Below are 13,102 nucleotides of genomic sequence, written 5' to 3'. Positions count from 1 at the left end.
TCAACAGCCGTACCGCCCGCCGACAGCGCGAGGAAACGGCCCCCGTCATCACCCGAGCCTCAAGGAACTGGGTCAAAGTTAAAGGACGGAGGAAAACACATTCTACCTGTGTCCTCATGCGATTCAAGTAAGAGGTTTACGTCTGGGCAGAGATAGAATATTATAGTGTGCTATTCTTGTGTTTCAAGGTTTTTGCTTGTACAGTTTACGGACCGCCATGTTCGCTCATTATTAATACTCAGGGTATTAATTATCACGATTTTGTTTTGCTGTATTGTGGTCCAACCAAATTGGATTGTTGTGCATTTTCGCCATCGCGGGTGAGACAGCAACTGAGTTCATCCATTAAAGAGTCAAATAACAAGGGACTTTTACGAGCCCCGCTCGTAAAACCGCGTCTCTGAGTGATGAACACGGCTGTTTTATCTCCAGCTATCGCGAAATCAGCTTTCGGGCTGTCACTTAATCATCTCTCTCTCTCTCTCTCACTAACCACACTGACACACACACACACACACACTGTCAAACACACACCTTGTGTTATAGGATTATTTTTATTTCCATATCTAGTCATGTCACTGTTTAGTTTGTAGTTGTAAGTCGGAAGTTCATTGACTGCATTGTATTAATTATTAATTGATATTACTGCATAAATAAATTTTGTTTATATTTCAAAGAGAAGTGTTTTGGTTTGTTTTGCATACGCCTGTGTCATGCTGACGGGATGTCAGTGCTCGGATTCAAACCTTCATTCATTGTTTTTTTTCCCGAAAATCGATATTCTTCGGATGTCGATTTTCCTAAGAAAACAATCTAATATTGAGACTGTTTTAATATTCGGTTATTAGTCCCTGATTTCAGGGTGGTGCCCCGTCAATGTTAATCCTTATTAATATTCTATTGATTTTTGATAATTGATAATTATCTTTGATTGAATTTGAATGATCAATAAGCTAGTGTTAATTTTAATTAATGTTTCATCGACGTTAACAATTAACGATTATCTTTGATAACTGTTGATTTAAAGGATTAAAAAAAGCTAACATTGATTCTCATCAATGTTCTATTGATTTTAATATTTAATAATTATCTTTGATAATTATTAATTATTGCTAATAACCAAACTTGCTCCTAAATGTAGCACACTACATTTACTGGAGTCCCATATGAGGTTTAATGAGTTAGATACAATTAATTAATTTAAATATTGATTAATAACTACAGAAATAATTATTAATTATTTCTGATAGTAACACTGATCTAAACAACCAGTAAAGCCCTACAGAAACCAACAACTGGCTGATGACTTGAATGTGTTCTACTGCAGATTTGAAAGGCTTAATCTCACACCCCACACACACTCTGACCTTCATTTCACACAAACACCAACACCTCCTGCAACCTCTCTCCTCCCCCCTCCTGCTACTCAAACTGCACTTAAGATCTGTGAAGAAGAGGTGTGCTGTGTCTTCTAAAAACAAAAGACAAGGAAAGCACAGGGCCCAGATGGCGTTTCACCCACTTGTTTTAAATCCTGTGCTAACCAGCTGGCCCCCATCTTCACACTGATCTTCAATACATCACTGGAGCAGTGTGAAGTCCCATGCTGCTTCAAACGCTCAGTCATCATTCCTGTCCCCAAAAAAACCAAAATCACAGGACTTAATGACTACAGACCCGTCGCCCTGATGTCTGTGGTTATGAAATCATTTGAGAGACTGGTGTTGGCCCACTGAAGCACATCACTGGACCCTTTCTAGATCCCCTTCAATTTGCTTATTGAGCAAACAGGTCTGTGGAAGATGTAGTCAACATGGGATTGCATCATATCCTGCAACATCTGGACAGACCAGGGACATATGCAAGGATCCTTTTTGTGGACATTAGTTCAGCTTTCAACACCATCATCCCAGCTATTCTCCAGACTGAATTACACCAAATCTCTGTTCCTACCTCTGTCTGTCAGTGGATCACCAGCTTTCTGACGGACAGGCAGCAGCTAGTGAGACAGGAGAAATTAACTTCCAGCACCTGTACAATCAACACAGTTGCCCCCCAGGGATGTGTGCTCTTCCCACTACTCTTCTCCCTCTACACAAATGACTGAACTGCCAAGGACCCCCCTGTCAAGCTCCTGAAGTTTGCAGATGACACTACTGTCATCGGCCTCATCCAGGATGATGATGTGTCTGTATTCAGACACAGGGAGGTTGAACGGCTGGCTCACTAGTGTAGTCAAAACAACCTTGAGCTGAACACGCTCAGAACGGTGGAGATGTTTGTGGACATTAGGAGGAACACCCCAACACTGACCCCCCTCACCATTCTAAACAGCACTGTGGCAGCAGTGGAGTCATTCAGGTTCCTGGGCACTACCATCTCACAGGACCTGAAGTGGGAGACCCACATTGACTCATTGTGAAAAAGGCCCAGAAGAGGTTGTACTTCCTTCACCAGTTGAGGAAGTTCAACCTGCCACAGGCGCTGCTGTTACAGTTCTACTCAGCAGTCATGGAGTCTGTCGTCTGCACTTCAATAACTGTCTGGTTTGGTGCAGATACAAAATCAGATATCAGACGAATACAAAGGACAGTTTGGACTGCTGAGATGATTATTGGTTGCCCCCACCCTTCAAACAGCAAAAAATTAATTCAATTACATTCTTGACCTGAGAGCAAAACTCCACATGTTGGGGCAGCTATCACAGGAGAATTTGCTACAGGCTCAAGAACGTCAAAGCTGGCTGTATAACAGGGAAGCTCAGCTATGGGAATGTACATAGGAAGATAAAGTCCTTGTATAACTACCCACATCAAGCTCTAAATTACTCACAAAGTGGCAAGGGCCCTTTCAGTTCACATGGCGAGACGGGGAACTCGATTATGAGGTTAAACGAACAGATGTGGCGGAGCACTGCAAATTTACCACCTCAACCTCTTAAAACCATGGAGGGAGGTGGTCCCTGTGTCTTTGGCGACGGTGGTTCCGGAGAGGGAGGAGCTCCGGCCGGAGGTGAATGTAAAAGCCAATTGAGGTCACTTGCGGAGACCACCTCTCACCGTAGCAAGTCACGGACATGGCCCGGTTGCAAAGAGAATTCTCCGACGTGTTCTTGCCCCTTCACGATCATATGAACCTCATAGATCTCCATATCAAAACAACTCAGGGGTAGTGGTAGGCAGTCATCCCTACCAGTTACCCGAGCACAAAAAAAAAAGTGGTTCGGGAAGAATTAAAAGCCATGCTCGATATGGGGTTAATAGAAGAATTCCACAATGACTGGGCCAGCCTGGTGGTGCTGGTACAGAACAGGTTTCTAATTACAAATGCATTATAAACCATTATATGCAAATATACAGTAACAAGAATAAAAAGGATGACTGTCATGCTATACTTGTCAAATAGTGAGCATTTTAACTTACATGTTATACATGCTTAATGATACACTTATTCAAACCTGTATTAATGAAAAAAATTAAATGCCCTAATTCATGATTTATGTCACAATGCAGCAAAAATGGACTATTAAAGTGAAATTAAAAGGAGGAATTATGTCATTTTGCTGCAGTCCGCTTTGTGTTAATTTAAATAACTGTAAATAATATCTTGACTTCATGCTTATTCACAGCATAAATAATAAAATAAAGCCTGAGGACCATTAAATCATGCAGAAAGTTATGAATATTGGTTTCTAATGTCAGCAACTCCTTAAAGAAATATTCCGGGTTCAATACAAATCAATCTCAATTTGTGACATAATGTTGATTACCACAAAAAACAAAAAACAAAAAAAAGCAAAAAAGCAAAAATCTGGGTTACTGTGAGGTACTTAAAATGGAAGTGAATGCAGTAAATGTTAAAATACTCACTTTTTTAAAAGTATATTCACAAGACATAAACAAAATATGTGTGTTAACATGAGTGTAATAAAATAAACAAACCTTTTCTGTGTAAAGTTACATCCAATTTTACAACTTCAATGTAACACAGTAAACCCTTAAACGAATGTAAAAATGATGATTTAAACAACTTTACAGCTCAAATAATACACAAGTTTTAACAGAAGAATTAATGTACAGTAAGTGCTTTTATATTATAAGCTTCAAATGTTTGCTTTAAACCCTAAAAAAAAAACTGGCTCCATTCACTTCCATTGTTCCAATTTTGTTCCATTCCAATTTTTTTGTTTCATAAAGAAAAGGAGGGACAGATTGAAATAATTTTTGTTGTAATCAACATTATACCACAAATGCTGTCCAATGAGCTTAACTTCTATTGAACCTGGAATATTCCTTTAATAAACGCTTCATTTGTGTCCACTTTACATTAAAAGGATAGTTCACCCCAAAATGAAAATTCTCTCATTTACTCACCCTCATGATATCCCAGGTGTGTATGACTTTCTTTCTTCAGCGGAACACAAATGAAGACTTTTGAAAAATATTTCAGCTCTGTAGGTCCATACAATGTAAGTGAATGGTGACCAGAACTTTGAAGCTCCAAAAAGCACATAAAGGCACAATAAAAGTAATCCATAAACCATAATCCATAATCCACCTTCATATACAATAAACAGATTATCAGATCAATATTTAAGTCCTTTTTTATTACAAATCTCCACTTTCAGATGTGAAAGTGAAACTAAACAAGTTTTCAGATGTAAACATGAAAGTGAAGATTTATAGTAATAAAGGACTTAGACATTGATCTGTTTCTCACCCACACTAATTGTATCACTTCAGAAGACATGGATTTATGTGTTATTCAGCCTAAACCTTGTGAATGATCTAAAACCCACCAGTTCCCACCCAAATTCATAGCTTTTGTGACCTTCACTATAGTCAATAATAAAGATAGGAAAGCTTAGTCCCAGACAGAATCTGCAGACTTTTTTGCCGCTTTCTAAACAGATTTTTTGGGAAAATTTTGCAGATGGGATTTAAACATTGTAAAATGTGTTAAATGAACCTGAGAGTACTGTAATCTTAATGGTTGCTAAAAGCATCACACAATTAGCCAAAATATTACATAAACAACATGCAAGTGATGGGGAATTTGTAGAATATTTAGGAATTAGAAATGTTGCAATTCTGCTGAGTTTTCTGTGGAGTTGCACAGATTCTGTCTGGGCTTATGTCATAAATATATTCTAACATAACATGTGAATACAACTTTTCAGTACACTCACCATTAAAGGGATAGTTCACCCAAAAATGAAAATTATCTTATCATTTACTCACCCTCATGCCATTCCAGATGTGTATGACTTTCTGTCTTCTGCAGGACACAAATGAAGATGTTTCAGCTCTGTAGGTTAATTCAATGCAAGTGAATGGGGACCAAAACCTATGCTCCAAAAAGCACATAAAGGCAACATAAAAGAATCCATATAACTCCAGTAGTTAAATCTATATCCTTTGAAGTGATCCAGTTGGTTTTATTGTAGGTGAGAATAGACCAAATTATAATTAATATTTCACTATAAATCTTCTTGGTGATCATGATTTCAAGCTCGATTACACTTCCTATAGCGCAGTCTAGCGCTCTCCAAATGTGTCAAGCACCAGGAAGTGTAATCGAGAATTTATAGTAAAAAAAGGGCTTAAATATTGATCTGTTTCTCACGCACACCTATCATTTCACTTCTGAAGATATAGAGTTTTTTATGCTGCCTTTATGTGCTTTTTGGAGTATTACAATTTTGGTATCCATTCAGTTGCATTGTCTGAACTGACAGAGCTGAAATATTCTTCTAAAAATCGTCATATGTGTTCTGCAGAAGAAAGAAAGTCATACACATCTGGGATGATATGAGGGTCACTAAATGAGAGAGGTTTTATTTTTGAGTGAACTAACACATTCACAATGGATTGAAAGACAGTCCTTTACCATCCCTACAAATTATCAAACTTGTGCATGTACACAACAGTTTTAGCTGGACATTTTTATTTCTCTTCAACTTGCTTGGCGGTCAAACAATCCAATGTCATAAAAAAGAGGAAAACCAATTAATTCCAATGTTGCCCATTTAGATCAAATACAGAAAGATGGCTATTTTACAGTAAACACACACACACACACACACACACACACTTGTTGGTGCAGCTATCATTATAAGGACTCTCCATAGACATAATTATTTTTATACTGTACGAACTATAGATTCTATCCCCTAACCCTAACTCTACCCCTAAACCTAACCCTCACCAAAAACTTTCTGCATTTTACATTTTCAAAAAAACATTGTTTAGTATGTTTTTTTAAGCAATTTGAATTATAAGGACACTAGAAATGTCCTCATAAACCACATTTATAGCATAATACCCTTGTAATTACCAGTTTGTAACCTAAAAAAAAAGTCCTCATAAACCACTTAAACCTGCACATACACACACACACACACACACACACACACACACTTGTTGGTGCAGCTATCATTATGAGGACTCTCCATAGACATAATTATTTTTATACTGTACGAACTATAGATTCTATCCCCTAACCCTAACCCTACCCCTAAACCTAACCCTCACAAAAAACTTTCTGCATTTTTACATTTTCAAGAAAACATGGTTTAGTATGTTTTTTAAGCGATTTGAATTATGGGGACACCAGAAATGTCCTCATAAACCACATTTATTGCATAATACCCTTGTAATTACCAGTTTGTAACCTAAAAAAAAGTCCCCGTGAACCACTTAAACCTGCCCACACACACACACACTTGTTACTTACCTCAGAAACTTGTACCATGCAAACAACAAAATACATCCACCTTGTCCAAACTAGGGCAGGAAACTAGTCCAAACAAGTCCTTTGAGCTCTCAATATTCTTTAGAATAGGGAGAAAAAGAATAGCCTATAAGTCTATCAGTTAAATTACACAAAGTAACCTTAATCTGTAACAATAACCGTAAAACTTAATTTAATGTAAAGAATCACAGGCAAACTCCACTAAACAAAAATTCCTCAGTGTTAAAATGCTTGTAAAATTTAGAATTTGTACCTCGATACACAGAGGAGCTGCTTAGTTAAGCACGCGCTGTATCATTTAAAATACTATCCTGTAGACCATGGGTTCCCTATCTGTCACTCACTCGACGTTGGTGTCGATGTAGTGACACTAGGGGTCACTATTGGGAGCCCGAGACACCTCTGGTCTTTGATAAAAGGCCAATGAAAATTGGCGAGTGGTATTTGCATGCCACTCCCCCGAACATACGGGTATAAAAGGAGCTGGTATGCAACCACTCATTCAGATTTTCTCTTCGGAGCTGAACGGTCATGCTCATTGAGCTGAATACTACTGTTCATTCACCTGCTGGATCTGACGGCGCATTTCAGCGGCTTCTCCCCCCTCTGCACTGGTGCACTGCAGAGAACGCCCCTGGGCGCTTCGGCAGAAAAACTAGAGAGTATATTTTCTGAAAGAGCATTTTTCCCCTCTAAAAGAGTATATATTTCTCTAAAAGAGCGCACACACGGAACGTCTTTTTAAAGACGCGTCTTTTTAAAGATGCTTTTCCGATTGTGTGTTATTCCTGGTTTGGTATTTCCTGATTTGGAGTCGATTCAGTCAGGCACAGGTGCACCTGTTCGCCTCCCAAGAATCCTCCCACTGCCCGCTCTGGTACGCCCTCACCGAGGCCTTCCTCGGCATAGACGTGCTGGCACACAGCTGGTCCCCTGGCATTCGCAAATATGCGTTTTCCCCAGTGAGCCTGCTCGCACAGACCCTGTGCAAGGTCAGGGAGGATGAGGAGAAGGTCGTCCTGGTAAGCACCCTACTGGCCCGCCCAGACGTGGTGCTCGGACCTCACACTCCTCGTGACAGCTCCCCCCGGGCAAATTCTCCTGAGAAAGGCCCTTCTTTCTCAGGGAAGGGGCACCATCCGGCACCCGTGCCCAGACCTCTGGAATCTCCATGTCTGGCCCCTGGACGGGACGCGGAAGACCTAAGCTGTCTCCCACCTGCGGTGGTAGACACATTCACTCAGGCTAGGGCTCTCTCTACGAGGCGCCTGTATGCCTTTAAGTGGTGTCTGTTTGCTAAGTGGTGTTTTTCCCATCAGGAAGACCCCCAGAGGTGCGCAGTCAGATCAGTGCTTTCCTTCCTGCAAGAGAGGTTGGAAGGGAGGCTGTCCCCTTCCACCTTGAAGGTGTACGTTGCTGCCATAACAGCACACCATGACGCAGTCGACGGTGAGTCCTTAGGGAAGCATGATCTGATCATCAGGTTCCTAAGAGGTGCCAGGAGGCTTAATCCCTCCAGGCCACGCCTTGTTCCCTCATCGGACCTCTGTAGTTTTTCAGGGTCTACAGAGAGCCCCCTTTGAGTTTTGCAGTCAGCCGGGCTTAAGGCACTCTCCTTGAAGACTGCCCTCCTGACTGCGCTCACTTCCATCAAGAGGGTAGGTGACCTGCAAGCGTTCTCTGTCAGCGAAACGTGCCTGGAGTTCGGTCCGGGCTATTCTCACGTGATCCTGAGACCCCCGACCGGGCTATGTGCCCAAGGTTCCCACCACTCCTTTTAGAGACCAGGTGGTGAACCTGCAAGCGCTGCCCCAGGAGGAGGCAGACCCAGCCCTGGCGTTGCTGTGTCCGGTGCGCGCTTTGCGCATCTATTTGGATCGCCCACTGGCTCATTGACGCCATAACTATGGCATGTCTCGCCCAAAACATGCCGCCCCCGGTAGGGCTACGAGCCCATTCTACTCGTGGTGTAGCGGCTTCTTGGGCCCTGGCCAGAGGTGCCTCTCTAACAGACATTGCAGAGCAGCGGGCTGGGCAACACCCAACACCTTTGCAAGGTTCTACAACCTCTGGGTGGAACCGGTTTCGTCCCAGGTAGTGGCACGCAACACAAGCGGATAAGCCCGGGATAGCCGGCCGGGTGTATCGCTTGCACATAGCGCCTTCCACCTCCTTTTGAGCTGAAGACGTGCGCTGTTAATTCCCAGTAGTGTTCACAAAGGTTGTTCCCTGGTTGACTTCCTCCGAGCCCTGTGGCAGTCGTGTTTTCGGAGAGACTCGCTGCCGGCCCAGTACACGCGCTAACTAAGAGCCCGGTTCTGGGGTAGGTGCTCTGCATGTGGCGGTTCCCTGTAAGGCTAACCCCATGCGATCTATATCTTCCGCTAGTTCGTTTCCCTACTGGCAAACTGCGTCTTCCTTGGGCAGAGCCCCTCAGTCTCCATGTTGTAGTAACTCCTCCCCCATTGGGCAGGATCTACCTTGAAGGCTCTCCACATGGTTGGAAAGACCATGTGATGTATTCTTCCACTTAAATATCCCCCCCTCTCTTGGAGCGAGGTGTGGTCTCCGCGGTGTCCTCCCCTTGGGAGGGACAACCCCCGACTAGACCTGGCGGCCCAGTCGGATAATCCCCCTTCTTTTTTAGGGAGTGGAAAAACAGAAGGGGAAAGAGGCCATGACTGGGTTAAGCCTGTCTCTATCTCTGGGTAGTCGACTTGTCCCCAAAAAGGGCCGTTCGACACTCATAACTGTGTTGGGGGAGGTTACGTGTCGACCTGGTGTGCTGGCTATGAGGCACACAGCAAGTCTGCCCACCACACACCGCCAGTTCACGTAACACAGTTCAGCCTTGTGGCATTTTGTATAGGGACCCCTAGTGTCACTACATCGACACCAACGTCGAGTGAGTGACAGATAGGGAACGTCATGGTTACTGGTGTAACCTCCGTTCCCTGATGGAGGGAACGAGACGTAGGTCCCTCCTGCCACAACGCTGAACTACCCGCTGAAATGGCTGGACCTTATATCGGCTCCTCAGCATAAAACCTGAATGAGTGGTTGCATACCAGCTCCTTTTATACCCGTATGTTCGGGGGAGTGGCATGCAAATACCACTCGCCAATTTTCATTGGCCTTTTATCAAAGACCAGAGGTGTCTCGGGCTCCCAAGAGTGACCCCTAGTGTCACTACATTGACACCAACGTCTCGTTCCCTCCATCAGGGAACGGAGGTTACACCAGTAACCATGACGTTCTCAACGGGGGTGGTACCGCCCCCCCAGGGGGCATTCAAAGGATGCCAGAGGGCGCTGAGAGCAAATTAGTAGTGAGGGGGCATTAGGTTACAAAGGGGGCCGTTTATTAGTCATAATAATCAAATCTATTGTCAAGTTCCTTTTTGCATTAAAACATTTGTATAGACTTGGAGTATATCAGTTGGTTCTCAATTATACAGGTTGGTATGCATTTGTACCGCAGTTCATCTGATTTTGAAGTCTAGCGACGCATCGGAAGTATCCGGTTTAGCAGCGTCAAATACACAGGTCGAGGCACAACCTCGGCTAATGCACCTGTATGGCTATGTAGATGGATACGGCTCAATGGACAGAGCATCGCTAGCATAAAACAGGTGTGTTTTTACTCACAGACTGATCTCGAGCTCTTAAACTCGCAGGTTTGCAAGAATCATTGAGAAGCAAGATGCGAGAAGCGGAAACCATTTGAATTCGGCACAGAATTCTACAGACAAAACGTTCTTTAGATAACTGTTGCTGTTATTTTTGTATTCTGTGCAGGGGTGTAGATTCCAGGGGGGATGGGGGGAGGTAACCACCCCAGTATTCCAAATAAGCAAGTACAACCCCCCCCCCCCCCCCCCCCAGTATTTGTACCATGATCAATGGAAACAGGTAAATGCTTCACTTTGCAACTCCCTCAAAGTTCAAGCCAAATCTATGCCCTTGATTCTACATATCGTAACCTCTGTTCCCTGATGGAGGGAACAAGACGTTGTGTTGATGTAGTGACACTAGGGGTCACTCTTGGGAGCCCTAGACACCTATGGTCTTTGATAAAAGGCCAATGAAAATTGGCGAGTGGTATTTGCATGCCACTCCCCCAGACGTACGGGTATAAAAGGAGCTGGTATTCAACCACTCATTCAGGTTTTATGCTGAGGAGCCGATATAAGGTCCGGCCATTTCAGCAGGTAGTTCAGCGTTGTGGCAGGAGGGACACAACATCTCATTCCCACCATCAGGGAACGGAGGTTACACAAGTAACCATAACATTCCCTATCTGTCACTCACTCAACGTTGTGTCGATGTAGTGACACTAGGGGTCCCTATACGAAATGCCACAACTGGCTGAACTGTGTTATGTGAACTGGCGGTGTGTGGTGGGCAGACTACTGTGTGCCTCATAGCCAGCACACCAGGTCGACACGTAACCTCCCCCAACATAATTATGAGTGTCGAACGGCCCTTTTTGGGGACAAGTCGACTACCCAAAAGATAGAGACAGGCTTAACCCAGTCGTGGCCTCTTTTCCCCTTCTTTTTTTCCACTCCCTAAAAAAGAAGGGGGATTATCTGACTGGGCTGCCAGGTCTAGTCGGGGGGTGTCCCTCCCAAGAGGAAGACACAGCGGAGACCACACCTCGCCCAAAGAGAGGGGGGGATATTTAAGTGGAAGAATACATCACATGGTCTTTCCAACCATGTGGAGAGTCTTCAAGGTAGATCCTGCCCAATGGTGGAGGAGTTAATACAAACATGGAGACTGGGGCAGAGGGGCTCTGCCCAAGGAAGACGCAGTTTGCCAACAGGGAAATGAACTAGCGGAAGATATATATCGCATGGGGTTAGCCTTACAGGGAACCGCCATATGCGGAGCACCTACCCCAGAACAGGACTCTTAATTAGCACGTGTACTGGGCCGGCAGCGAGTCTCTCTGATAACTCGACTGCCACAGGGCTCGGAGGAAGTCAACCAGGGAACAAAGTTTGTGAACACTACTGGGAATTAATGGCGCACGTCTTCAGCTCCAATGGAGGTGGAAGGTGCTATGTGCAAGTGATAAACCCGGCCAGCTATCCCGGGCTTATCCACTTGTGTTGCGTGCCACTACCTGGGACGAAACCGGTTCCTCCCGGAGGTTGTAGAACCTTGCAAAGGTGTTGGGTGTTGCCCAGCCCGCTGATCTGCAAATGTCTGTTAGAGAGGCACCTCTGGCCAGGGCCCAGGAAGCCGCCACACCTCTGGTAGAATGGGCTTGTAGCCCTACCGGGGGCGGCATGTACTGGGCGAGATTTGCCATAGTTATGGTGTCAATGAGCCAGTGGGCGATCCTCTGCTTGGAGACAGCGCTTCCTTTCTGCTGTGCACCAAAGCAGACAAAGAGCTGCTCAGAGATTCTAAAGCTCTGCGTGTGATCCAAATAGATGCGTAAAGAGCGCACCGGACACAGCAACGACAGGGCTGGGTCTGCCTCCTTCTGGGGCAGTGCTTGCAGGTTCACCACCTGGTCCCTAAAAGGGGCGGTGGGAACCTTGGGCACATAGCCAGGTCGGGGTCTCAGGATCACGTGAGAGTAACCCTGGCCGAACTCCAGGCACGTTTCGCTGACAGAGAATGCTTGCAGGTCACCTACCCTCTTGATGGAAGTGAGCGCAGTCAGGAGGGCAGTCTTCAAGGAGAGTGCCTTAAGCTCAGCTGACTGCAAAGGCTCAAAGGGGGCTCTCTGTAGACCCTGAAGAACTGTGGAGAGATCTCATGAAGGAACGAGGCGCGGTCTGGAGGAATTCAGCCTCCTGGCACCTCTTAGGAACCTGATGATCAGGTCGTGCTTCCCTAAGGACTTACCGTTGACTGCGTCATGGTGTGCTGCTATGGCGGCAACGTACACCTTCAAGGTGGATGGGGACAGCCTCCCTTCCAGCCTCTCCTGCAGGAAGGAAAGCACTGATCCGACTGCGCATCTCTGATCCGACTGCGCATCTCTGGGGGTCTTCGCATCGGGAAGAACACCACTTAGCGAACAGATGCCACTTAAAGGCATACAGGCGCCTCGTAGAGGGGGCCCTAACCTGAGTGATCGTGTCTACCACTGCGGGTGGTAGACCGCTTAGGTCTTCCACGTCCCGTCCAGGGGCCAGACATGGAGATTCCAGAGGCCTGGGCACGGGTGCCATAGGGTGCCCCGTCCCTGAGAAAGAAGGTCTTTCCTCAGGGGAATTCACCAGGGGGGAGCTGTCGTGAGGAGCGTGAGGTCCGAGAACCACGTCTGGGTGGGCCAGTAGGGTGCTACCAGGACGACCTGCTCCTCGTCCTCCCTGACCTTGCGCAGG

This window comes from Myxocyprinus asiaticus, chromosome 11 (genome assembly GCF_019703515.2).
Source record: "Myxocyprinus asiaticus isolate MX2 ecotype Aquarium Trade chromosome 11, UBuf_Myxa_2, whole genome shotgun sequence".
Lineage (NCBI taxonomy): Eukaryota > Metazoa > Chordata > Actinopteri > Cypriniformes > Catostomidae > Myxocyprinus > Myxocyprinus asiaticus.
This window is presented reverse-complemented; position numbering follows the sequence as displayed.